Raw genomic sequence first — 25,627 nt, forward strand, 5'->3', positions numbered from 1 at the left:
AGAGGCTCTGACAGTACCTGACTAATACAGATGTAGAGGCTCACAGCCATCCATTGAACTGAGTACAATGTCTTCAATGAAGGAGTTAGAGAAAGGACCTATGGAGCTGAAGGGTTTGCAGCCCCTTAGGATGAACAACAATTGAACTAGTACCCTCAGAGCTCCCAGGGTCTCAACCACCAACCAAGGACTGCACATGGAGGGGTCTGACTGTTCTGGCAGCATGTGTATAGTAGAGGATTGCAAATTCGATCATCAATAGGAGGAGAAGACCTCGGTCCTGTGAAGGTTATGTGCCTCAGTGTAGGAGAATGCCAGGGCCAATAAGTGGGAGAGGGTGGGGTGGCAGGCATGGGGAGGGGAGAGGCAACAGGGGTTTGTTTTTGTCGTTTTTTGTTTGTTTCTTTGTTTTTTGGAGGGGAAACTGGGAAAGGAGAAATTTACATGTAAATAAAGAAAATATCTAATAAAAAAGAAACCTTTTGCATCCATGTGCATGAATAAGTACATACCTATGCTTACCACATAAGTTTTAGAGGGGGAAAGCATATAGTAATTTAAAATAAATAATGTTAATATTTATTCCAGGCAATGATTATTTATTCATACTAGCATACTATAAAGCTATAAAGCAATCTTAATAGACTCCAAAGCAACCTAAATGTGTTTTTTGTAATCCCTCCAAAAAATTCTTATGAGTATGCTCACAAATTAGTGGCTAGTACCTCCCTATTTCCTCATTGGGGTTTGAATGCTCTTGTTTCTCCCAAATTCACTGGTCAAAAATAAACTTCATATTATACTACTCAAAGATAGTGGTTCTTGGAAAATGATAAGGTTGTAAGTGGCCTGGCAGAAATGATGATATCCTAAAGAATATTTGGATAGTCAGATTGTGGATCTCAATCTGACTATCCAACTATTTTAACAATGGGCCCTAGCAAACTGGAAATTTTCTTGGGAATAACATGCTGGACAAAGGAAAGAGCTCCAGCCAGACTGGAGAATCTGTCTTCCTAAAAGATAGTTCACACAGTTCTTATAATTTGTCAGTCCATTTCACAGGGTGAGACTGAAACACAGATAATGATGGATCCATGGTGGGTGGGGCCACACCTAGAAGGATTGCTTAGATAAGGTTCATAGAAGCGTATTTCTTGTCCTCTACTAAAATGTTGATCTCACTTCAGGACTCCAAGATAAGATAGACTGAAGGTCTCTTTGCTTATCACTATTTTCTTTTCTGGTGTGGACACATTGAATACCTCTCTTTATTCTTTCCACTTTTAATTTGGTTCTTTTGATTGGCTTATTAAGAATGGGTGGCCGCACCTGACACAAGGCAATTATTGTGACCCTTACCCTCTAAGTTCTATAACAAGGTCACAAAGGGTATGTTCTTGTGAATGAGATACTTATACTTCTAAGAAGAGGCCAAAGAACCACTCTTTTCTTTTACAGTGTGACAGAGCAGAGAAGTTTTCAATCTGTCAGTTCAGAGTCCTGAGAATCCAGCCATTCAGGTATCCTGGTTTCAGACACCCATTCTCCAGAGTTGTAAGGAATACATACCTGTCACTTGTTAGATGCCTACTTTACACTATTTTATTGCAGCTGCCTTTACTAAAGCATCCACCACGGAAAGGCACCATGGAGGATTGTCCTTGTATCTGTCTACTAAACATATAATGAAGCTCCAGATGAATGATGTAATTTACTATATTACTGGTAAAGTGTTAGTACTCTATAAAGTACAATGAGGAAAAATGAAATAGCATTGTGTGAGATTGAATGTGAACAGTTACCCATAGGCTCTGGTTTTTGAACAAGTCATCTCAGTTGGTGGCACTGCTAGGGGAGGTTTAGGAAGCCTTGGTGGAGAAAATATCACTGGAGTCAGGCTTTGAAAGTAAAAACCCTTACCTACATTCGTTTTTTCCACTCTCTCAGTTTTGGAGTTGCAGTTGAGGATGTGAGCTCTCTGATTTCTGCTCCAGCCACCATGCTTGATGCTTGCTGCCACTCTTTCCTCACCATCTAACTATCTGGGATTGTAAGCCAAAGTAAATTTATTCTTCTATGTGTTCTAAATTCCACTAAGACCAAGTTGGATTCAAGTTGATAGCACTTTTAAATAGCATTTCCCCTGTGTATAGATTCATCTGTTTCGATTTCCTGTCCTACCTCTTTCTTCTTTACTTCCCCTGTCAGAGCCTGGTTGATCTATAAGTCAAACCAACAACTTGAAAGTTGGATGGATGGAGGAACTACCCTGAAGGTCAGAGCAGAATGAGCCATCTTCTGCCAGGGGGGGAAAGCTTGGCAAAGAAACACACTCTGTTTCTTTTCTGGGGAGGTGACATCATTTCTTATAACAGCAGTTTTTCCTGTGAAAAACTGGCATATCCACACTGATCAAGCGAGAGTACTGTGGATATAAAGACAACCAAACAGACCTGGATTCTATGACCTGGAACATCCAGGGGCTGTTGGATACACAATGATGAGGCTTTAACTATCCTAAGAATTGGCTTTCTGGATAGTTTCAGTTGAATTCAGTGACATTGCACACAACTTTAGGGACAAATGTCCCCTGACTTAGATGAGATTGGCAAACTAGATTACAAAATACCATTTGTCATCATTGAAGATACCAAAACCCTACAACACGCTTTTCATCCCAAGGTAGAAATTTAGCAGGCTGCATGAGACTCTCAGTGTTCTTTTCCATCATCACTCAACAAGGGATTGTATGTTCATATTGTATGTTTATAAGAGAAGGTACACTGATCACAGGACATCCTCCCTGGTGGTGAACACCATCGAGATTGTACCTATGGAGCCCCATTGGGATTCTCTCTCCTACAGTGATGACAGTCCATGTGTAGATATCCCAACCTTCTTGCTCATCTTGAAATCATGAAGCAAAAACAATTCTCTTCTCAGCAAAGATACTTTTTAAAAATATTTCACCCTTGATCCTCTGCTCTTTTTGAGTATGCTTCCCTGTAAGACCAAAGGGATCCATTCACATCATCTATGCATTTGCTTACTCTCATGACCAGATACACAATACAGAATTGGGAAAAGTATATGGTCTGTATCATTCAGAGGTGTAATGCATAGTGACCTGATCTGGTGACAAAGGTCCCTAATCCCAGCTACTCAGGAGGCAGAAACAGGATAATTGCATGTCTGCCTGAGCTACGGGTAGTTCAAGATCAGTCTGGGTAACTTGGTTAACCTGGTTAATACCCATCTGAAATCAAAAATTCAAAAAAGTTCTAGAGAAGTGTCTGAATTGTAGAAAAGTTACATGGACCATGTAAAGGATCAAGCCCTGATACCACCAGATAAAAAAGTAAACAGATGCACATGTTAGAGAGTTGTCTTCTATCATCACTTTGGATGTATTGATGAAAACTGATATTTCCTCACAACAGGCACCTACTCTGAGTAGGCTATGAGGAGCTGTACACTCAAGTCTTCCCAAATATTGCTCTCCTTTATCAAGTCATGGATTAGCACCATGTATGAGAAGCATAGGGGCTTTAATTAATAAAAGGACAGGTGGAAAGAAGGACTAGAAAAAGGAGGAGGAGGAAGAGGATGAGGAAGGGAAGAGAAGGAGAAGAAGAAGGAGACAATAACGATATTTGGGGAAAAAAGGTGGTATGTAGGAAAGTGGATAGAGCAGAGAAATGCCTTGGTTCAGATCGAAGAGCAAGAGAACAAAGTTTATAACTTGGTATTTCTCTTTCCCCCTATTATGAGTGAGATGAATACTTATATCTATAGACCTCTTGATGCTTAAAATTCAAATGATTGTCTTCTGCTGAGACAGCCTTCACACACATCATGTACACATAATCAGGGGGGAGGGGATCTGTGAGCATGGGTGACAAACAAGCTAGAGCTGACATTCATCTAACAGAACTCAATGCCAAAAAGATACACACTAATAATTTACTCATGGGCTGAGAGCCCCAACCCATTTCAGGAAGATGGCCTTGGCTCTGCTTGAACATAGAACCTATGTAAACAATTAGGTTGTGTGAAATGATCAAAAAGTCAATGACACCCATCAGATCCCCAGACTTAAAACCAGCTGAGTGGGCACTATGACTCACACTAAATAAAATACCCAGACTCCACCTCTGAATTTTCTTGAATTCAACCTGCACTCTATGAGAGAGTGCTGCCTACCCCAATTAGAAAACATCACTTTGGGAAATTCCCAGCTGAGTGTGTGTGAGTCCCTCCAGGATTTCAGAAGAAAGACTACTTAGAACAGGGTCTTATATATAGTTATTCCTATACCCACACCTACTACTTTTCTGAATTTTTGGCCTTGGGCAGGTAACTTAACCTGAGCTCAAATAACACAAACTTTCCTTCCTCGTTTCCAGGAAATGGTGAATATGGAATAAAGTTTTTAACTGTAAAATTCTCAAAACTCCAATTTCCAAGTAGGAGGAAGGTAAGCACAATAATGAGTGTAGGCTGTTCATTTTTCAGCTTGCTTCCAAGAAAGATGGAAAGATGCTATGAAACCAGATGATTACTTTTTTTTTTTCCAAACATTTCAAGGATGAGACAAAGCAAAACCACATCAAAAAGTAAATTCAAATTGTGATTCACTTGCTGCTGACTGGTGTGATTGGGGCACATACTCTGCCACTGTATCAGGTTCGCATTTGATCATTAAACTAGGAACAACGTGGGTGGAAAACCAGGAACTCATGAGGAACAGAGGGTCTTGAGTTTTTTGTTTGTTTTTGGTGGTAGTGGTGGGTTTTTTCTTTGTTTGTTTGTTTGTTGGGGCTTTCTTTTTGCTTTTTGCTTTGTTTTGGTTTTGTGCCTTTATTTTTTCTTTCTCTGTGTATGAAATTTGCAGAAACATTAAGAAGGGCAAATATTCCCATCCAAAGGGTAGCCACATACTATGTGGAGCAGGGAGGGGCTACTTGTTCCCAGAAGTGCAAGTAAGCAAAGAAAGTAAAGACCAACATGTGAAACTCCCAATAATCCATGGCCCAGTCCCCCTTGGGTAAAAGGCTGGTGTCACTGCACTAGGACCTGTCTCCATGTGTTAGAAAGTTTGTACTGTGTAAAGCCATAGCTGAATATATGAAGGTGTTCTGTATGTTTTGTGCTATGATTGCATATTACCACAGATTGGGAGGTTTATAGTGCACAGGAATTTGTTCGCTCAGACTTCATTATACATGGTACATGAAGTTGCCAGCTATCATTCCCATGAAGTAGCATCTTAGCTCTACTCTCTTAAGTCCCATGCTACAACACTATTATGATAACTAAAGTTCATTGTCAGTTTTGGAGACGATAAACATTAAATGCACAGATATCTAAAGAGCCTAGATATCTCCAGAGACCTAAATGGCTGCTGGGACCAGCAAAGAGCTCACCACTAAGTCATGAGCATCCTCAAGAGTTCTAATGATCCTCACTTCTATGATTTGGTTGCCAACCCAATGTATAGCAATGAGAAGCGGATCAGAACCAGTATCTGGAAAGGATACTTTAACTCTGTAAACTCGGCTTTCTGCAGAATGTGGGATGGGGAAAAAGTATTTCGGATAACAAGGAATTTATAACAAGCACTCATTTGGAACACAGAAGCCATGTGGTTCTACCGGTGCTTGCCATTTGGGAAGCACAGTTAATTAGTGCATATCAATAATGGATTGCCATTTTACTATACTTCCATGGGTATACTTCATAGCATAAGCTTTACTATAATTCAGTGACTATTGAACATTTTTTGTTGTTTTCCATTTAAAATAATCCACTGTGGATACGATGTTGCATATTTTACATTTATGGGTATGGGTATAAGTTTATACCTTTCATATATCCCCAGAGTAAATATATTTTATGACTTTTAATAAACTAGATCCATTCATGCATATACTTTATTTATTACTGACCCAAACACACCAGGCCTAAGCAGAACACTGGGATTCCTTGTAGGTTCCTTGTGGTGTGTGTCAGTTTCCCACTATTTACTGTCTGTGAATGAGATCTTTGATTCAACTCAGTGGATCTTTTCCCCTTAAAGAATGCCCCATTGTCTATGATGCTGCATTATTTGTGACATTTCACAAAGCATAATTGAAAACTGTTAATAATGGTGGCACTTTACAAACACCAAATTGAGTTGGAAAACAGTCATTTTTAATAACTATATGGTTATAAAACTATTACTACAATATGTTTTAAAGAGATGACAATTTTATTTTTTCCTATGAAGTCTGGTTTCCTTCCTCCTTCATTTTTTTATGATAGCTTGTTTTAAGGTCCATGGTATATGGCATGTTCTCAGCAAGTTTTTTTTTATTAATTTATAATTTGATACTTTCATAGGTAACACCTCTGGTTACATTCAACACTCTCTTTTCCTCCTCTCACTGCTTCATTACTCTTCTCTCTCCTCTCATCAAGTGCCCATTCTTACTCATTCTCTTTCATATTTTTTTTTTTTTGCTTTGTGACAAACAGGATTAAACAGGGTCACTTTTTCTTTTAATTTCCAAAACTCTTTATTCACAAATATATATATATATGTATATATACCTATATATTAATCATTCCATTTGTTTATATCTCAAATGATATCCCACTTCCCAGTTACCCCTCCACAAGCCCCCCCATCCCACAACCTCCCTCTCCTCCCTCCCCTTTGCCTCTATGAGGGTACTCCCCTACCCTACCCCTCCAGAATCCCTTTATGCTGGGGCATTAAACCTCTCTACAGGACCAAGGGCCCCCCCCATCAATGTCAGACAAAGCCATTCTCTGCTACATATGTCTCTGGAGCTATGGGTCCCTCCCTGCACATTCCTTGCTTGGTGGTCTAGTCCCTGGGAGCACTGGGTGGTCTGGCCAGCTGATGTTGTTCTTCCTATGGGGTTGCAATAGCCTTCAGCTCCTCTAGTCCTTTTGCCACTCCCCATCATGGTCACAAGATCACTTCTATAGACATGGATGTGAAGTGTAAGTGTCCATGGCACATGAATGACTCATCACTGAAAACGATGTCTTCAATTAGCTCAGCTTGCTGGGTAGGAGCAGCCACGATAACCCCCCCATTTATGATTATAAGTTCACAGGTTCAAGAACACTGCTAGGAGATAGCTTTGGATTGGTCATCTACAGTCTAGATTTTTACATGCTTTGTATGCATCACTTATGTATCTCCTTGATTGTGGTGGTTTAAATAGGAATGGCCTTCATATGCTTGAATGCTTGCCCCATAGGGAGTAGCACTATTAGAATATGTGACCTTGTTGGAGTAGGTGTGGCTGTATTATAGGAAGGCTGTCACTGTGGGGACAGGCTTTGGGATCTCCTATACTCAAGAGATCAGTGTTGCTCAGTCTCCCTTTACTTCCTGTGGAACAAGATATAGAACTCTCAGCTCCTTCTCCAGCACATTTGTCTACCTGCTGCCTTGGTTCTTGCTATCACAAGAATGGACTAAACCTCTAAAACTGTAAACAAGCCCCAATTAAATGTTTTCCTTTTTTAAGAGGTGTCATGGTAATGCTGTCACTTCACAGCAATAAAACCCTAAGTAAGACATTGATTATATGAGCTTTCACTTTATTCATAAGGAAATTCATGAACATATACTTTATTATGTGTTCAATGTCAAATGTTAGTAGCAGGGCAGATCAACTGTGTTGTCGTTGTTATTGTTTCAAGTTCTCCTGTTCCTTTACATATTTGATCTTTCACAATTCAGCTACATAACCATATTGGCAAAATGTTAGACCTTTTCTCTTGTTGCTGAGAATAAAATGGGAAGGGATGTTCTCCAATGCTTTGCATGATGATTCCTAACTGCTTTCTCTTATATTTCACTCCTGGTGATCTTTTGCCTCTATTCTCTTTTATCAAAATTCTAAAATAGTGTAAGAATAGGCTCTAGTTATCAGAGCCACACAACACTATACATTCTCAGTCAATAATTCCATCAGTTATTAATGAGCACAAGGGAGAAGGAGAACAAATTGACAAAGCCTTCCCAAACCAGTGCCGAGGTTCTAATGTTGAGAGTTTCTCACTCCTAACTTACTCTGCAAGGAAACTCAAATCGCAAAGCAGGCTCTATATTCTGGCACAAATTCATTCTTACAAGAGGGCAACTAAACTCAAGAGTCGAATTAAGATATGGTTTAAACATCTGGCAATAAGCAAGAGCTGTTGCAGCAATTTGCTAGGGAGTGTTCTCCTATCAACACTGAGTGGGTTTAATTACTTAATTATAAGCCACAATGACCTGCCTATTAGATTGAGCCCAGTCAGTCCAGCACTTGATAACACTTTATTGGTCAATAATATGCACTGCTCTGTACTCACAAAGGTAAAAGACTAGCATGAAGCCTGCAGCACACTCTAGTCCTCCACCAGTCCACCAGCCAGGCTTTCCAAATTTATTCCCACTGCTTGAGCAGTCTCAAGTATTTCAATTTGCATTTCAGCAACAGAGTCCAGTGAATAGTCCTATAATTTTTTTAAAAAGTGCAAATTTGAGTTGAAAAATGTGGGTTTGCTCTTGGCACTGGGATCTATAGTGTGGAGATGTGCATTAAGCCTCTTGCACTCTGACCCTCAGTTTTTCTCAGCTGTGAGTTGTGACCAGGAGAGTCCTACAATCTCAGGGTAGGTTTATCAAAGTGCTCATGTGGGGTGTAACCTATGATGGATAGCCCAAATTGTTGAACAGACATGCCGTTTCATGAAATTAGCAAATGGTGTGGTTATAAAAATGGTCAACTACAGGATTTTACCAATAGAACTATCATGGGAGAATGGGCGTGGTAGGGTAGAGTACTTCAGGATTTTTGTTTGTTTATTTGCTCATTTGTTTCTACTGAAAAGAAGACTGAATGCACTGTGGGCTTTGATCAGATGGAGCACAGAAAAGCTCTCTATAAACCTGGAAGAAGGACTCTTGGTACAAGTTTTAAATTTCTCATCTTTAGTTCCTTCCCAGGCACAAACAACACTAGGGATATTTCAGTTCTCCACAGCAGTCACTGTGCCCCCCAACACACACACACATATACATGAACATACTCTTTGTCATTCTGGAACAGAATTAAGTTCATGTTGTCTCCCTTCTTCCATTCAGGTCTCCTTGGCTTCTTCAACATCCCCTTACCTCAGTATGCCAGACTATAGTTCCTTGACCCATTTATTTATACTTTATGAACTATACTCTCTTCTCTGGGTAATCTGAGCTGGATCCAAAAGTTAACACATATTTTATTTATGAGATAAGAATCATAGCCCTACCTCTTTCATACACGGATGAAGCTTTATGTACTTGACCTTTATGTCAAAGTTAGAGCATAAACCTACTATGCCTAAGGCAGATTCTCCCATTGTGTTTCACCAAATGGGAGTGAGCTACATGTCAAATGGAGAAGCTAGCTACTGATGCAGTCTCTCTTTCCAGCTAAGTTGTCATGCTGACCTATACTCCAGATCAATACATATTCCTTTATAAACAATATAATATGTATGAAATATGGCTTAAAACCATAGCATGGGACTCTCTCAGAGAATGATATAACTACAATTCCAACTTCTAATTCTGAATACACATACACACATACATATATGCACACACATAGGCATCCATATACACACATGCATGCATGCACACACACACACACACACACACACACAGAGAGAGAGAGAGAGAGAGAGAGAGAGAGAGAGAGAGAGCCATTCCTGTTAATAAGTCATCAGAAAACTCAGCAAATGTGAAACAAAGAGCCTGCTTATGTGATTTGGGCCTTCCTGGACCATCTGTCGCAACCATATGCTTCCCAAGGAGAACTAAGTTTAGCTGCAATTGCAGCTAATCAAACATTTGTAAGTGCTGCAGTGTCCCTGCCTGATCATGATTGTTGTAAGAAGCATAATGTTGCTCTCTAGTTCATGGTAACTTTGGCCTAGGTCACAGAATCCAGCAAAGAACCATGGATTATTACACAAATAGCCAGAGTTCCCACAGTTACTGCTGAGCAAGCAGGATCATGTGGCTATCAGTACCCCAAAGGTTTCTTGTAGTGGCCGAGCATAGGCCTGACCAACCTAAGCCTTGGATGAGTTGACTCACATCACCCAGCCTCTCCTGAAGTGCCTCATTTTTCCTCAGTTGCCCCTCCCACATTGAGTAATAGTATATATACCCAGCTCTGTTGTGTAGTACAGAGTAAAAAAGGATGGTCAAAAGATATGGCATTACATATAGTATTATTTATCATAATGCATGCCAGTCATAGCAATGAACAGAGTCCTATATCATATCATCCACCTGGGTACAAATCCTTTATTTATGAGTTCCAGAAAACCTGAAGGCCTGGAGAGAGAGAGAGAGAGAGAGAGAGAGAGAGAGAGAGAGAGAGAGAGAGAGAGAGAGAGATTTGGCTATAGTAGAGAAATATACAGAAAATGATAGATAGGCATCAATTATTACAATTACTACCTGCTGCCACTGCTAGACATCCTCCCTTGTTAAAAATCAGGAAGGTATTCCCAAATCAAGGTCATTCAGCCTTACTGTCACATGCCTGCAAGTATGGCTTCATCTCAACTTTTCATGTTGTTCTAAATTACAAAGTGTCCTTAGCCACTTGACCTTCAGGACAGTGGAGGGGCCACCAGCATTTATTCCCACTACTTACATGGAGTGTTAAATGACAGTTTTGATATGTTGTTGCTCTGAATATAGACTTTGGAGTTACTCCAGGGCCAGACTTTTCTGAGTTTTTGATGCCCTCAGCCTTTCTTGTCAGCTTACGTGTCTTGGAGGCATAACCCAATATATAAGGAGCACAGCGATCTAGATTCTGAGGTCACACTACTCAGCCCTATCCTTGGCTGAGCCAAATCATTATTTTTCCATTAGAAAAATGGGCATGGAATGGAAGAGTTTCTACTGCTCATGCTGTCCACTCTGGAACTCTTCTTGTTCTCACTCCTGCACTTCCTACCTTAGCCCCAGGAAGCTATAACAAGACTTTGAGAACAGCTGAATGTTTGACAATGGCCACTCACTGCCCTCCCACTTCAATGACAGAAATTTGAGGTATCAATGCAGACTTTGGTGTCTTCCCATTTCTCTAACCAATTTCAAGACTATGAGGAACTAAGCTTCCAGACATGCTTCTCTAACATGTGGACTAAAACCCTCTGAAACCATAAGCCAAAACAAAGCAGCCCCCACTGAAAGTGTTCCTGCCATATATTGAAGTTTCAATGATACAAGAATTGATGATTTTATTAGAAACCATAGCTACTTCCCCTGTTGGCCCTTTGTAAGCTACTGGGGGCAAGAATCAGGGTGCTGCCTACTTTTGCTAATATAGTTTATCACATTTCCATGGTTTGAAAGTTTAGGTCTCAGCTGCCTGTGATACTTTAAGGATGTAGAACCCATCCAGAGGAAGCAACTTACTGGGTATAGATTCCTGGAATGGATTTATAATTTGGTTACTTCTTGATACCAATTCTCTGTTTCCTGGTCTGCTATGATGTGAACATCCTCTACCACCATGTTCCAAGTTACTGCACCATGCCTTATCTGAAATGATGCACCAAAATTCTCTGGACCTATAAACATAAATATTTTCTCTCTTATGCTATTTTTTGTGAGGTATTTCATCCTGGCAGTTCAGAGTAACTGAAGCATTTAGCTCAAATATTCATGTGCATCTCCAGAGGTTAGCCCTACCTACCACTGAGCTGACATACATATTTTCTTATGGTCCCTAGCATCTTGTAATTATCTGCACATATGTCTTCATGAGTCATTTTGCACATCATACCTGCCCCTGGGCCTGAGAAAATGTACATATGTAATGATTAAAATATCCTAGCTATTTTTCATGTCCAAATTTACATATGAATTTTCCCTCCTAGGTTAGGTCTTTTTCAGTGATCTTTAAAAGTACTCTTCCTCTCTAGAGTCTCTCATCAGAAATAAAACACACACTAAAACCAAGTTGCTCACCCCATCTCCACTTCTTCCTTTAGGAAACAATAGGTGACTACAAGGATGCCTCTACTGGCTTTTCTTTACTTTAGTATGCCACACAATCTGCAGCACCCCCAAATCTAACTTCTGCCCCCTTTGTGCCCTAAATATTTTTCTATCCAAGTGGTTAGTGCCCTTCAGCTTTCCAAATAATCAAGGTATCTTCCAGTCTATACTGAGAAGCAAGGTTATCTATCCAGTCTTTCTTTGGGATACTCTGTAATCTTGACATTGAACTTTCCTGATTTCTCCAGTCTCTAGTAGCATTCCTCTGCCTCTTTGTCAGTCATGAGTCAGTAAGTTCATGTGGTTGACCCCCTAAAAGCTCTGAATTTGTGTCCATAAAGTATAATACTTCTTAGCTTGTATTGTCTGACTTCTCTTTTGACCAGAATGCAAATTTTGAGGGAAGAAAAAATGTCCCTGTTGTATGTTCTCCAAATCTTGCATATGCAATGGATTTAGCACAAGGGAATTTAAATTTGACATGATAGTACAAGAGGCTTCATACATGAAAGAAATCTCAGATACCAGATTCCAGGTCTTCTTTGTACAAAGCAGGACAGGCTTTTCTTCAAGATGGTTATGGGGCTGGTTATGTCTACAATAATATTTACAAAATACCTAATCTATTGTTTGGTGTATGTAGCTGTGCAGTCAACAGAAATTTATTAGTACTATTACTACCAATTCCCGAAAGCGTGGGTCAGCTGTTGGCACATATCTCATAAGGCTGAAGCAAACGACATTGATTTCAAGGGAGATAAACTGTAACATTCATTTCCAGGTCTAATGGCTTTTACTGCACCCTAAACTTTAACAGTGTTGACCTAGACAGTTTCAAACCAAAGACAATGATAGTGGAACACATGTGCTGAGGTTTTCAATAGGCCTTACTTAAAAGGGAAGAAGTAACTCAATAAAGTCTGGAGATCATCCTTATTACCATCTGCATATTTTAGTTATTCAGACTCCAAGTATTCACTGAAATCTAAGTATGGAGTGGTACTGCATTTCCCAAGTACTCAATCCTAGCAACAAGGAGAATAAATTCAGATCACATAGGCTTCAATATATACAAAACAAACACTTTCTACAAAGAACATTTTGAGAATTTGCTCAGTTTTAAGGCTTTGTTACAAAATTAAAACTTAAAGGAAATATAGCATACTTAACTAGGGGACAGAGAAACTTGCTGTCTAGAAAGGAAAATGACTATTTTTCTGCATTGTTTCAATTGAAACTTGACAGAAGCCAGAATATCTTACAAACCCACATGCAAAGAGAAATAGACGAATAAAGCTGAGGTGTGAAATAATTGGTAGAGTGATTGCCAAGCAAACATGAGGACTCATGGGCACCCCCTAAGGGTATACTGGAATAGCCACATGGAAGTGGTTCAAAAACATCACAATGATTCAGCCAAACAAGTGTGGGCACAAATCAGCACATCCCTACATCTCCCCATCTCATCTCCTCCAGCCATCAAAGGAAACACTAGGATCATCCAGCATCATGCTGTTTGCAAGTCTAATTATGAAGATATGAAACCTAGTCTTAGCCTGGGGAGTAAAACTCTAGCATATTAAACTTAATAGTTTAAAATGCATATGATATAAAATGACCTAAACTAAGTTAAAAGATAAAATACAAATATATTCTATATAATATGTTAAAGAATGACTATCCGAAGTGTGTTTGGCAGTAGGTAAGGGGGGAAATCACATAGTTTCCTAAAGAAAAATAAGCAACAGTGGAAGCCAGCAACCTTGTCCATCTTCAGTTCCTGTAGCTTGCATAGCTGACAGCATGTACAACTCATGCAAGTTGTTTTCTTTAGCAGAAGGTACATCAAAGTCTATACTGTGACCTCTCTATGGCTGGATTACTAGACACACAGAGAATACATGCCAGCAAGTTAGCTATGTCTTCTTCACTCAGATTTGAGTAGAAGTCTAAGACAGCTATAATCTTTATAGAATACTCTAAAGGAGCACACTTGACAGGATGAATGACTTGGCAAAGGAAGATAGCTGCATGATGACTCTCAGAAAACCCTCAGGGTGAGGCAGGAACCTGACTTTTTCAGTGTCTTGGATATTCTGGAGTTAACACTTCCCTCTATATTGTACACACACACAAAGTCCTCAAGCCCACATCCTCTGTGACAGGTCTCCTTTGGGGACCTACTGTCATGTTCCAGTTATTTTGCTTTAACATTAGGTGAGTTACATCTCAGTCAGAAAGCTAAGCCATCCATAGCCAAATGGCATGGCTCTCATAGTTCAGCCCAATCCCAGATATCCTAGAAGTGAGTCAGATGCTTTCCCTAAGGGACAGAACAAGTTGGCTTACTAAATTCTTATAAACAACCTCTGGTTATCATTTTTAGGGCTGGAACAATAACTCGGTGGTTAAGAACACTTGTTGCTCTCCCAGAGGACCTGAGTTCAGTTCTCAATCACATGTAGGTGACTCAAAACAGCCATTATCAATTGAATATAGAAACAAAAGGGTTTAACCAAGAAGAGTCTTTACATCATAAGGCCATCATTAATGTTGTGCTAAGCAGTAAGAAACCAAAACACTTCCTCTCACATCAGGAACAAAACCAAGAGTTTTCAGTCTTACCAGTTCAACTAAACATAGTTCTGAAAAGTGCTAGCAACAGCAACTGGGGAAAAGAAAAAAAAAGAGATGTTCAAAAATTGATTTTTGGTAGTGGATGATAGCAAACAAATATATTTAATACTGAAAATCCATTGTGGAGCTTCATAGCCTCAGAATGACTACTTTAATATATAGAAGTTCATTCAGATGTATAGACTTTTGATCTCCTTAGCTTAAGTCTGTGATAATTTTTTGATTTATAAGTATTTTCACAAGACATTTAACAACAAGAACAGAAAGATATAGGTCAGTAGTCTTCCTTTGTAGATATTATGATTTTATATAAATAATCTCTAAAATCTTCAACCATATATTGTTAAAAACTAACAGTGCAAAACTTCATTTTACAAAATCAATATTTGTAAATCAATAATGCCTTAGCAAAAATGACAAAATGTTGAAAAAGACATCAAGAAAACATCATTAATAATCCCTACCAAAACCCACATACATACACATACAAACACAAATTAAACAATAAATTTAAGCAAAGAAGGGAAATGGTCTACTTTCTATAAGACACAGAAGACAGTGTACAAATCTCTACTTCAATAATAGCAGGAACCCCCTATTTCTTTCATTGTTGCACATTTGAAAAAGTGAAATTACAATATTACGGTGTGTGCATTACTCTGGGTGGTCATATACAAAACTATTAAGGAGTTTCTCAGGTCAGTATGACATCTGGTAAGGGATGCAGATATTAGTTGTCTAGCAAGCTAAGCACAGGAAAGCAGAGCCTTGGAGCAGAGCCTTTCCCCAGGCATGCTGGTAGGCAAGTGATCCAAGAAAGTAGAGAAAAGGCCCATTGATAAGACCTGAAATTCTGTTCTATATGGACAGGGAGTGGCGGTGAGAAGCTGAACGTGAGGTCCAGGTTCATAGTGTGGGGTTTGTCAGGTAACCAGACCACAAATTCACAAGTTGGCTGGCTCACATGTACTGTACTGTGGGTCCTTTTACTGCTTCAGGGGCAATATGAGGATTAAACAAGATAGGCACAGACCTCTTTTACTACATTGATACAGATCACTACAGTAGGACAAAAGGTGGATAGTCATTGGGCCCTACTCTGTTACCTATTAAGCATGTACCAACCCCTTGTATTCTCTCATCAAATTTGTCATAAAATACCAGGTCAGGCCACAAGGACAGAATGATTACAGCTCCTCATGACTAAACCAGCATTTGCTCAGGCTCTTTGGCAAACTTTTGCTAAAAACATCAAGTCAATTAGCATCTGCAGACATCTGATGGGTGATTCAAACAAACACAGAGGCTTGGAATGACTGCATTCATATTGTATCTGTTCCATTTGCTGTCTAATTTCTTGAGTCAGACTGTGCTCATTTCTAAGTATAGGTAAGTCAATCTTCTAAGGAATGATTTGCCCATAACTATAACACAGAATTACCTTGACCTATTCTGCTTGTTGAAGTATATTGGTGTTCTACCCAGCCCCATTCCTTTGTCAGTAGCTTAAGAACCCAAATCCTTCAGCCTACCCTTAAAGTTCAAATCAACCAGTAAGACTAGGACATTTATGTAAGTTGATGACATCAGCAACAGGAGAAACTCAACGTTTCCTGGACGCTTGCATGACTCAATAGCCTACCAAGCAGAAAGTCAAGATGCTTGTGTATACAGTAAAATCATCTTTGGATGCTGTGCCCATGACTAATGGACAATCACCAAATAAAACTCTATGTTTCCAAAAATAAGTCAACAAATGCCAGGCAGTGGTGGTGTACACCTTTAATCCCAGCATTTGGGAAGTAGAGACAGGTGGATTTCTGAGTTCGAGGCCAGCCTGGTCTACAGAGTGAGTTCCAGGACGGCCAGGGCTATACAGAGAAACCCTGTCTCTAAAAACCAAAAAAAAAAAAAAAAGTCAACAAAAGCTAAGTGAATTTTTTATATGACCACTGGGCATAGCTTTTTTTAGCTTCAGTTGGCAGCATGAGTTGATATTGTAGGAAGTTTCTTGTCTCAAGAGTCTTGGTCTTATGACTTCTAATTGGCCCATAACTAGCATCCTATTCTCTAGACCCATCATTTGGGATGTGCAAATACTAAAAATGCTTTCTGCACATTGAAAATGGTCATGATATACTGAAAGCAGCACTATTATTAATTTAAAAGGAAAGGTGGATATTAAGTAAATAAATGGATATATAGTAAAGTTAGCTGCAGTGGTTTAAAGGAGAGAATAAAGAATTGGGTGACAATAGCTTAGCAGAAATCAATTTTAAAAAGTCCATGCAAGAATGTCTCTCTCATAAAGGAACATTTGAACGAAACCTCTATTAATTGATGGGACACAAAACAAATGTTGTTAGGGGAGTCAAGTTCCAGGTAAAGGGATATTCAAGCTTAAAAGCTCTGACCCAAGAATGAACCCAATGGAGAGAGGAATTAGATATGTCTCCAAGTGATTGTTAAAGCAGATGGTACAGAGCAGGCTGCATTCCAATATAGCATCCCCAAAACTTGTAGAGTGGACAAGAAGCAGCAGTTGTGCTCGGATTGGATCCAGAATTCCTAGGTTAGAATCTTGGTTCCTAATTACTGTGAGTACATCAGTATTTTCACTTCACAATGAAAACAGTAATAGTAGCTACCCCAAATGCCTTTATACATCATTTGAAGACATTTCAGTCAAGGATAGATGTTATATGTGATGACTATCCCCTGAGATGATAGGACACAATGTTTTGATGTTTATATAAATCCAAAATCACATAATAATTGATTTCTCACCAAAATTCATATTGTTAATCAATGCATGATAAGTGCAAAGAACATAGAATCGTATCTGAGGGAGAGAGATCATTGTGTGAGCAATAGCTACTGCCGTCACTATAATTGGTTGGAAGTACAGGAGAGGAAAACAGGAAGAGAAAGAGGGTAGGATCAAATAAAGATGATAAAAGGAAACAGAAGCAAAGAAGAAAAGTGGGGAGGAAGAGGAGGAGAAGGAATAGAAGAGAAGCAGGAAAGGGTTCATATATTTAGCACCGGTTCAAGATAATTGACACTGTCCATTCAAATGCCAGTATGATTTCTTTGTGAGACTTTGTTAACATATAACTACCTAAGAATCAGTAGCTTCAAATTCATCTACCTCCGCTGCAGTAAGAACATGTGACCACATCAGAAAGGAGCTGATGTCACAGGCTGTATGGTAGAGGCATGAAGATTTCATTTCTACATTTCAATTTCCCCAAGATTCAGTTTCCTTAAGAATGTATGTGCCCTGCATTGAAACAAGCAAATTCCTCAAAAAAGTGAATGCACTATTCCAAAGCAACAAAAATGGAAACCAATTCATTCTCTTACTTCAAGAGCATCCCATATAAAAGCAACAGCTTCAAAAATGTACTATTTACTACACTTCTGAGATATTTACTAGCTGAAACCTACCCTCAAAAAAGCATAATTTTGGAACTTCAGAATGTCGGTGTAGATATAAGACAGTGCAGGAGGTGTGTTTGCCTAGTTTTCATTCCTGAGCTTTGACATAATTCATGTTCTTTCTTTGACTGATATCAACAGGAAGGAGTATGTACAGTTGGAATGAAAGCCAGACTATGGGTCTCCCACTTGATTTCTCTAGGACAACTCTGTTCTCATTTAAAATGCATCTTGTTCCTATGGCTGTGCCACTATGGTAAAAGAGTTGGCTTCATTAGATTTCCTGAAGTCACATGGGCCTAATTTGTACTAGGTACCCATAAGTAAAACAATGAATCAAGGGCATTCTATTAAAAAAACAAACAAACAAGAGTGCCCTTTTTGCTTTATTTTGAGGAACACAGAAATCCCTAGAAGGAAAATGTAATGTGCCTGCTTACTGAGCATAGTTTTATATCTATAAAGATGTTGGACAGGCACACAATCCCACTAGCCACCATCTAGTTTCATAGGGAGTACCCTAGTGGAATCTTCCAAAGTGGAATATTCCCCCATTGCCAGTGGCACCTGCAGTTGAGCACATGTGTATTTAGAGAATTCAAGAACTCAGAATCTGGTCCATAAGAGACTTTAAACACACACTTGGGCACACGTGCACACATGTACACACACACACACACACACACACATACACACACACACACACACACACACACAATCTGCACTAATACTTTGGTCCCTAGAGCATTTTTCTTTGATTGCTTGCTTGCTTCACATAGAAAAAATAAATTTCTAAAAGAAAGTTATCAGTAGCCAGTGCTAATTGAAGGCTTAGGATAGCAATGCTGTGTGTATTTCTACACTCACAGAGTGTTGTTGATAACACTGCACAGAGATATAAACTGAGGCCCAGAGAGGGTAATGAGGAGTTCAAGATCACTTAGGTAAATTGAACAGAATCAAGCACTTGTTTCTGGAGACACTGTCCTTGATTGTTCTCACCTATCACTGAAATAAGCTCTCTGAAGCCCTGTGCATAAATCTGTGGACACATGTGCCAATTTCTTCAATGTCTTTCTAGGTCCCTTTGCTAAATGCAATGTAGCTTATGCAGGCTTTTCTCCTATAAGTCAAGGTGATACTCCCCAGGAGAGGATTAGATCTTATCCTAGAGGTTTAGGAGGCTCCAACTGTAAGGACATGGATGGAACAGGGGTGTCTAATATGGAGACGCATTGAGGGACCTTGCTCATTTTCCAATCCGGGAGTTTACACTGCTGACCCTGGGCAAACCCAGCCTCACAGAAACTTTCCCAGATGGTCTTTCCTTAAACCCTAGAACCTTGAGTCTCTTCTCCTGAACCCCCAGTCTCTAACAATGATCACCACTTTCCTTCCCACTCACAGCAGATGTACAAGTGTCTCTGTGTTTTGTATGAACAGTGCCTCATACACATCCAATTTTAAGGAGCTAGAAATCTGAGATCTAGCAGGCACCTTAAAAGAATTAACAATTGTGGCAGGGAGAGAGAGAAATTATCCCTGTTTGATAAAGTATGGTGGTGATATGCAGATATAGTATCTTAGTACTTTCTTGTGAATATTTGGACTCCCAAGAAATCTATCAACTACGTATAGCAACTTAATCGATCTTTGGCTATGTACGTTCTTTCCTAATGATTATTGTATATAAAGAGAGCTATATGAAAGTCAGAGTTAGAAAGAGTCAGTTTAACCAAAATCTGGTAACTCCTAGCTCTTTGTACCTAGAAGTTTCCAGATCCTGTTGGAAAAAGGGTAGACAAAGCTATGGATATCTGTAATTTATGAAGTAAGGTCTTACCCTCAGTGAGGACACAGGGGCAGTGGGAAGCTAGGTGGAAAGAAAGAAGAGCAGGACTAGCTTACCCCATAAACCTCCAGCATGTGCTTCATGTCATATTTCTATCTTCTTCTTTTAGAGACTGGGGAGCTGAGCCTCCAAGTTTCTACATTAATAACTACTAGCATAGGGCAGAACTTGTACTGGGGAAGCAAGGGAGTAAGATTCAAATTTCCTGGAGAGATCAGTTCTTAGAACAAATGCTGTGCCCTGCATATGGCCTTCCATAGTAAAGACATGACTTCTAGTTATAGAAAACAAGTTTCAGTATGATAGATGTGGTACAGAAGTAGGAAACACCACATGTGGGAGGGGTCAAACCTACTTTTACAAATTGTATGAAGGACACTGAGATGAGGGCCAGATGTGCTAATAGGGATGATCACCCTTGTGCAGTCTGCTCCTGGGGACCACAACCAGTATCTCTGCCTATCTAGTGCAGCGAAATGGAACACTGGAAAGGAAAAGACAGGCATCCAGAGTGGAATGGGCACCAGGAGCAGGGGCAGCTGTCAATCAAAGCAGGTGGCATAACAGATGATGTAATGAAATTCTTGAAGCAGGCCCTGAATCCAGGCAGCTTTAAGATGCCCTCTCAGGAGCAAAGGGATCCTAACTTGACACAAAAGCTGAGTCCCTGGGCAGCTGGCAGAGCAGGCTTTCACAGAGAATAGGGGCAGAGGGAAGGAAACTCTGGCCATTGTTATTCCCAAGCTGCTGGTTGGACTTGGCTGCAGCTGAGTAGATTGAATGGTAATGGATTGTAATGCCTCTTTGAATTTCCAAGGATTAAAGCAGGCAGTCACTTTGTCAACCTTGAGCTGCCTGTCCTCAGACCTTAGCTGGATCCCAGCCTAAGAGATGAATGTTTTACCTGCTTAGCATTCTCCAGGAAAACAGGCATATTTGATATTTAGGTGCACTTTAATGGACCATGAAAAGAAATTAGATTGATTCATTTGAGAAATAAATGTCTCTCCCCGCCCCTACACAGCGAAGCTCTTAAGTGCTTCCACTTAGTGGAAATGGAAATTACCTCTCAAAACATTACGAAAACTAATCACTATGAATTTTATACATTTGCACAATTTACTCTGCTATCTTTTCCATTGCTTTGATGAACAGACACAAGCAGATGCCTGTTCTTAACCTAATCATTTCCTACGGCCTCAGTACACTTTGATAGGCACCTCCCCACCATGTCTGCCCTAATTGACCAGTCCTTGGGGAAAGGACATGTTGTGCTTTTCTTTACTATCTCAGGAGAAGGAAGAAATGACAGACTATTAAGCAGAACCTTTATATGGAGGTAGATACCCAAGGTTAAGTATTTTTAATGTCTTTCCATTGTCATGGGCATGATAACTGAGGCCCTGAAATCAGAAGAGGAAGCGAGATGCTTTGAAGTCACATAATTAGATTTTTGAAGTGCCTTCTATCTAGACTTCCTTACTGGAATGTCTTAATCTTTACATTTCAATTCATTTCCATTCGGGCCCCTCCTTATTGTTTAGGTTTTCTGGATTCTAAGAGAAATCTGAGCAGTTTATTGGATGCAGGAAAAAAAATGCTGTTTTGGCCTTATAGATACAGGTAGTATTTTTAGACAGATGGCATGCGATTAGCCCTTCCTACATGCACAAACCCATGCACTCCTAAGGGTGTAAATTTCTATGTATAGATGTGGTGTTTAATCCCAGTTGTCTGTTTAACTGGATATGGGATCAAAGTGTCTCTAGGTGGAGCTGTGAGGCATTTCCAGGAAGGATTAACTGAGAAGGGGAAAAGCCATCTTGGTGTCAGAACAGATGTGAACAGTCCTGAGAGGAAAACTGGTTGTTTTTTGCCTAGTGTCTTTGCTCCCTGTTGGTGACTGTATTTACTACATGGTTGTCCCTACTGTTGCCAGCTGCCAGGGTCACTGGATATCAGTTGTTTTAGCCTAACAAAGTGGACTCAAGACCCATGGCCCTCCAGAGATCCTCTTGGCCTTTAGTGCCATGTATATATATTGAGATTGCTGATGCATCATCCAGCCTTGTGGATTTGGCAGCCACCAAGTTCTCAAGCTTTCTAGTATACAGACAGCCATTGTTGAACTACCCAGCATACATCATGTAAACCAATGTAGTAAATCTCCTTTGCAATACATATTTATCTACTGCTCTAGTCCTCTAAACACCGTGACTAATACAGTAGGCATTTATATGTATACGAATGCAAACTAAAACCAGTTGAGTGTGATGAGTATGTACATGCCATGTCTTACCCACTAAGAATAAAGAAACTAGGGAGGAAGACAATAAGAATTCCAAGCATCCTTATTGCATGAGAAAAAGAATGGCTTCCAGGATGTGTTCCATTGCCTTTCTGCTTAGCCAGCTAGCCATAGCCAAGACACACCCTGCTATTAAGCCTAATCATGGAAGAGATGAGACAAAATTTCACAGCATGGCACATGGGTGGTTAAACACCTTACAGAATTCGTGGCAACACAACTGTCAGAAGAGATGTCCACATTATAAATACCCCTGTCAAACCTTTGCCTCCCTTCACCCACATTGCAGTTCTTACTGTCTCACACCTGATTCAGCTCTGCCTTGGGAATACTTGTGTTGGCTTTATTTATGAGTTTTCATTAAACTCACGTTAAAGTGCTTCATTGATAATAGGCTAAACTATACCTGGCCCTTTTACATCAGATATTAATCATGGTACAGCAGCCCCATCATCAAGCTTGTGAATCCTCAGTTACCTGGCTTGGAGGTTGAAGATTTTGAGTTGGGTGAATGGAACTTTAACACAGATGAATCCAGGGTCTGACGAGAATATGGCCTGCCTCTCAAATGGCCATATCCTATCATCTCATCATTTCTCAGTTTTAACTGCATCAAAATTAGAACACAAATATAGCATAACGAGTCTTTATTCTCTCTTAGGTTTTAGAACAGCAAAGGGTTGCTCAAGACAATCACCTGCTCTGGTCCTACTCTGATCCTATTCTGGTGATAACAGAGACCTTAATATTAGGGCCAAAGTCCCTCCATTCATGCAGAAGTGTCCCACTTTGTACCCTACACTCATGCCTGTGAGCATGTCTAATATGAATATTGATGTCCCCTAGTATAAAGTACCCGTTTCTTCTCTGACACTGGGATCTATTAAGATGTCCAAGGGAAAGATTGTTCCTAACCAGAGAAAGCTCAGAGCTTGTCACAATCCATTCAGGAGATGGTCAGCTAACCCAGATGAGAATAAATTATCAGTTTCCAGAGAAACATTTCCTCAAATTATTTTTTAAAAAAACTCTTATGACAGGTAGCAGGGGGACACACAGGTTATGCTGATGCAGTATAAGATCTAACCATGAAAAACTCGGTAACATTGTTCTGTTCCTACAGGATCTGCACTGAAGCCCTCTGAACCCTGGGAACATGCTTCTGTATGATACTAAATGCCACATGCTGGACGGAGAGAGAGAGCATACCCATTGTTGAACTGCTGAAAACACTGTATTTGAACAGCACTGGGTTCATGTGGTTGAGGCATTTCCCTTCATTTCTCTGTGCTTTTCAGAGAAAACTTCTCTCCATCATATGGCACAAATACAGCAGGTCTGCCTTTTCACTTTGACTGTCCCACTTCTCAAGAATATACTAGATCTAACCTGTCCAAACATGAAGACTCTAGGTGAGTGGTGAGGGGAAATTTAACACAGATAAATCCAGGTTCCAGTGATTGGGTTCATACCATGACCTCTGCCTGATTATCCATCCATACCCATCTTTGGCCAGGTTTGTGACTTTCCAGGGTCCAATATGAGTCTCTTCCTCCACCAAGTTGCTCTGTTCCTGCTTAATTATTTGCTACACCAGAAATCTGCAAGTTATCTCCCTACTGCATCACTATCATGACTTTTATTTCATGAGATGTCTGTGAGACTACCTGATGCAAACACGTGTATCCACAGGGTTGAGAACAAAACTCTATACAAAGCAAAATATTGTTAAATAGATACGTACACTATGTATCATAGCCATACTTAGCCTAGTGAACAATTAATTATTCTAAGCATTTTCTGAGTCCAGCTACTTTTAAGGTATCTTCCTCACAGAATGTTGATCAATACCACAAACCTGGAAGGTGAGTACCACCTACTGAGCCCAACTTATAGATAGGGACCTAGAAATGGAATTCTTTAAATAACTTCTGATTTCATATGGCTTGGAGGTAGGGAGGAAGGATTGGAATATGAGCATCTCTGTGCCCATGACACTCTCCTCCACTGAATCCTGTTTCCCTACACTCAGTATGCTTTGTTTATGACCACATTAACAAAAATTCAAATAAACGAAGAAAACAAATTGAATATACTGCATTGAAAACTCAATAACAGAATATTGAAGATATCTTTGGCCCTCCTTTGAAATTCCTAGATTTTTTAGTTCCCTCATACTTTGCTTCCAAGACATCCATATTTATTATTTTCTATGCAAAAGATACTTATATGTGATAAGAGAGTATGTTTGAATGATTGCCTGTAAACATGGCTATCACTGTCCTCCCAACACAGGATAGAAGGGAATGCATTAAAGGAAGAAATGGGATATATTTCCTTTCCAGGTAAAAATGGACAGCCTTGTCCTAGACTTGACCAATATGATACAGGAGAAAAACCTTTTACAGAAGAAAAACCCTTTACCAGTTCCACACAAGTGAGGAAGCAACATAGAATCTTCTTTGTTTTATCGCAAAGCAATAGAACTACCATATAAAGTACCATGCAGTTTGGTGCTACAGCTAGATACAGAACTTAATTATCCTTTAAGCAGTGTGCTGAAGAAGTCTTGAGTGCTCCATTCTAACTGAGGCCTCAGGTAACACCAGCCCATCACTGAGGATGGCAACCTCAGTTCACTTGAAAAAAAAAAAAAAAAAAAAAAAAAAAAAAAAAAAAAAAACACTAAGCAGAATAGGCCATTGTTTTTAGCACCAAGTTTTGGAATCATATGCAATGTCACACAGAAGAATGTGTTGTAATTAGACAATTCTCCTTGAAGGAGGAATCAATCTGCACTGTATCTCTCCTCGCCCATGAAGCCATCTGATTATAAGTCCCTGCTAGCATGGTTGGCATTCTGGGATACATGGCATTTGAGTACAGAGCTCAAGGGCATGAGAACTGCATCACACTCATTACTCTGTCAAACTAGACCAGGAAGGAAAAGAGCTTTAACCTCAAATTGCATATCTTACTGGTTTCCTTTGTCTTTGCAGCACCATCTCAATTTCTTCCTTCTCTAGAGGCTCCAAAGTCCTGCATACCCAGCCTTTGGCTCTCACAGGCAGGACTGCCCATTCCAGAGAAGGTACATCAACAAAAGAAGGTGAGTTCATGCTGCCAAGAACATCAGAGAGGAAAGAGACCAAGTCCACACTGGCCTACAGATGGCTCTCTTCAATCAGCTGACTCTCCCACCTCTTGCCCAGAATTTTGCTTCAATTTTAAGAACAAGACCTTGGTTCATAATTCTGACTTATGACCTCTCACGGAGTAGACCTGTGGACCCTTACTTTATTGCCAT

The 25,627-nt window shown here is 39.8% G+C and overlaps 1 protein-coding gene and 1 long non-coding RNA gene across 10 annotated transcripts in view; one reads left to right on the top strand and one right to left on the bottom strand.

The window, feature by feature from the left end:
• The window catches only part of Fam135b (family with sequence similarity 135 member B), a 280,335-nt gene that overhangs the window by 103,303 nt on the left and 151,405 nt on the right, over positions 1-25,627 (bottom strand). Inside the window, exon 2 of one of the 9 annotated variants that reach the window (XM_031345456.1) lies at positions 1,924-2,045. The exons of the other annotated variants lie outside the window; for them this stretch is intronic. The gene's annotated coding sequence lies outside the window, so the exon portion shown is untranslated. The remainder of the gene's footprint in view (positions 1-1,923; positions 2,046-25,627) is intronic. 9 annotated transcript variants of the gene reach the window in all.
• On the top strand, positions 4,410-25,556 carry LOC116073513. The gene is made up of 3 exons (XR_004111840.1): positions 4,410-4,480; positions 23,444-23,732; positions 25,320-25,556. It is a non-coding gene; the product is annotated as an uncharacterized LOC116073513 (long non-coding RNA).

This window comes from Mastomys coucha, unplaced genomic scaffold (assembly GCF_008632895.1).
Source record: "Mastomys coucha isolate ucsf_1 unplaced genomic scaffold, UCSF_Mcou_1 pScaffold11, whole genome shotgun sequence".
Taxonomy (NCBI): domain Eukaryota; kingdom Metazoa; phylum Chordata; class Mammalia; order Rodentia; family Muridae; genus Mastomys; species Mastomys coucha.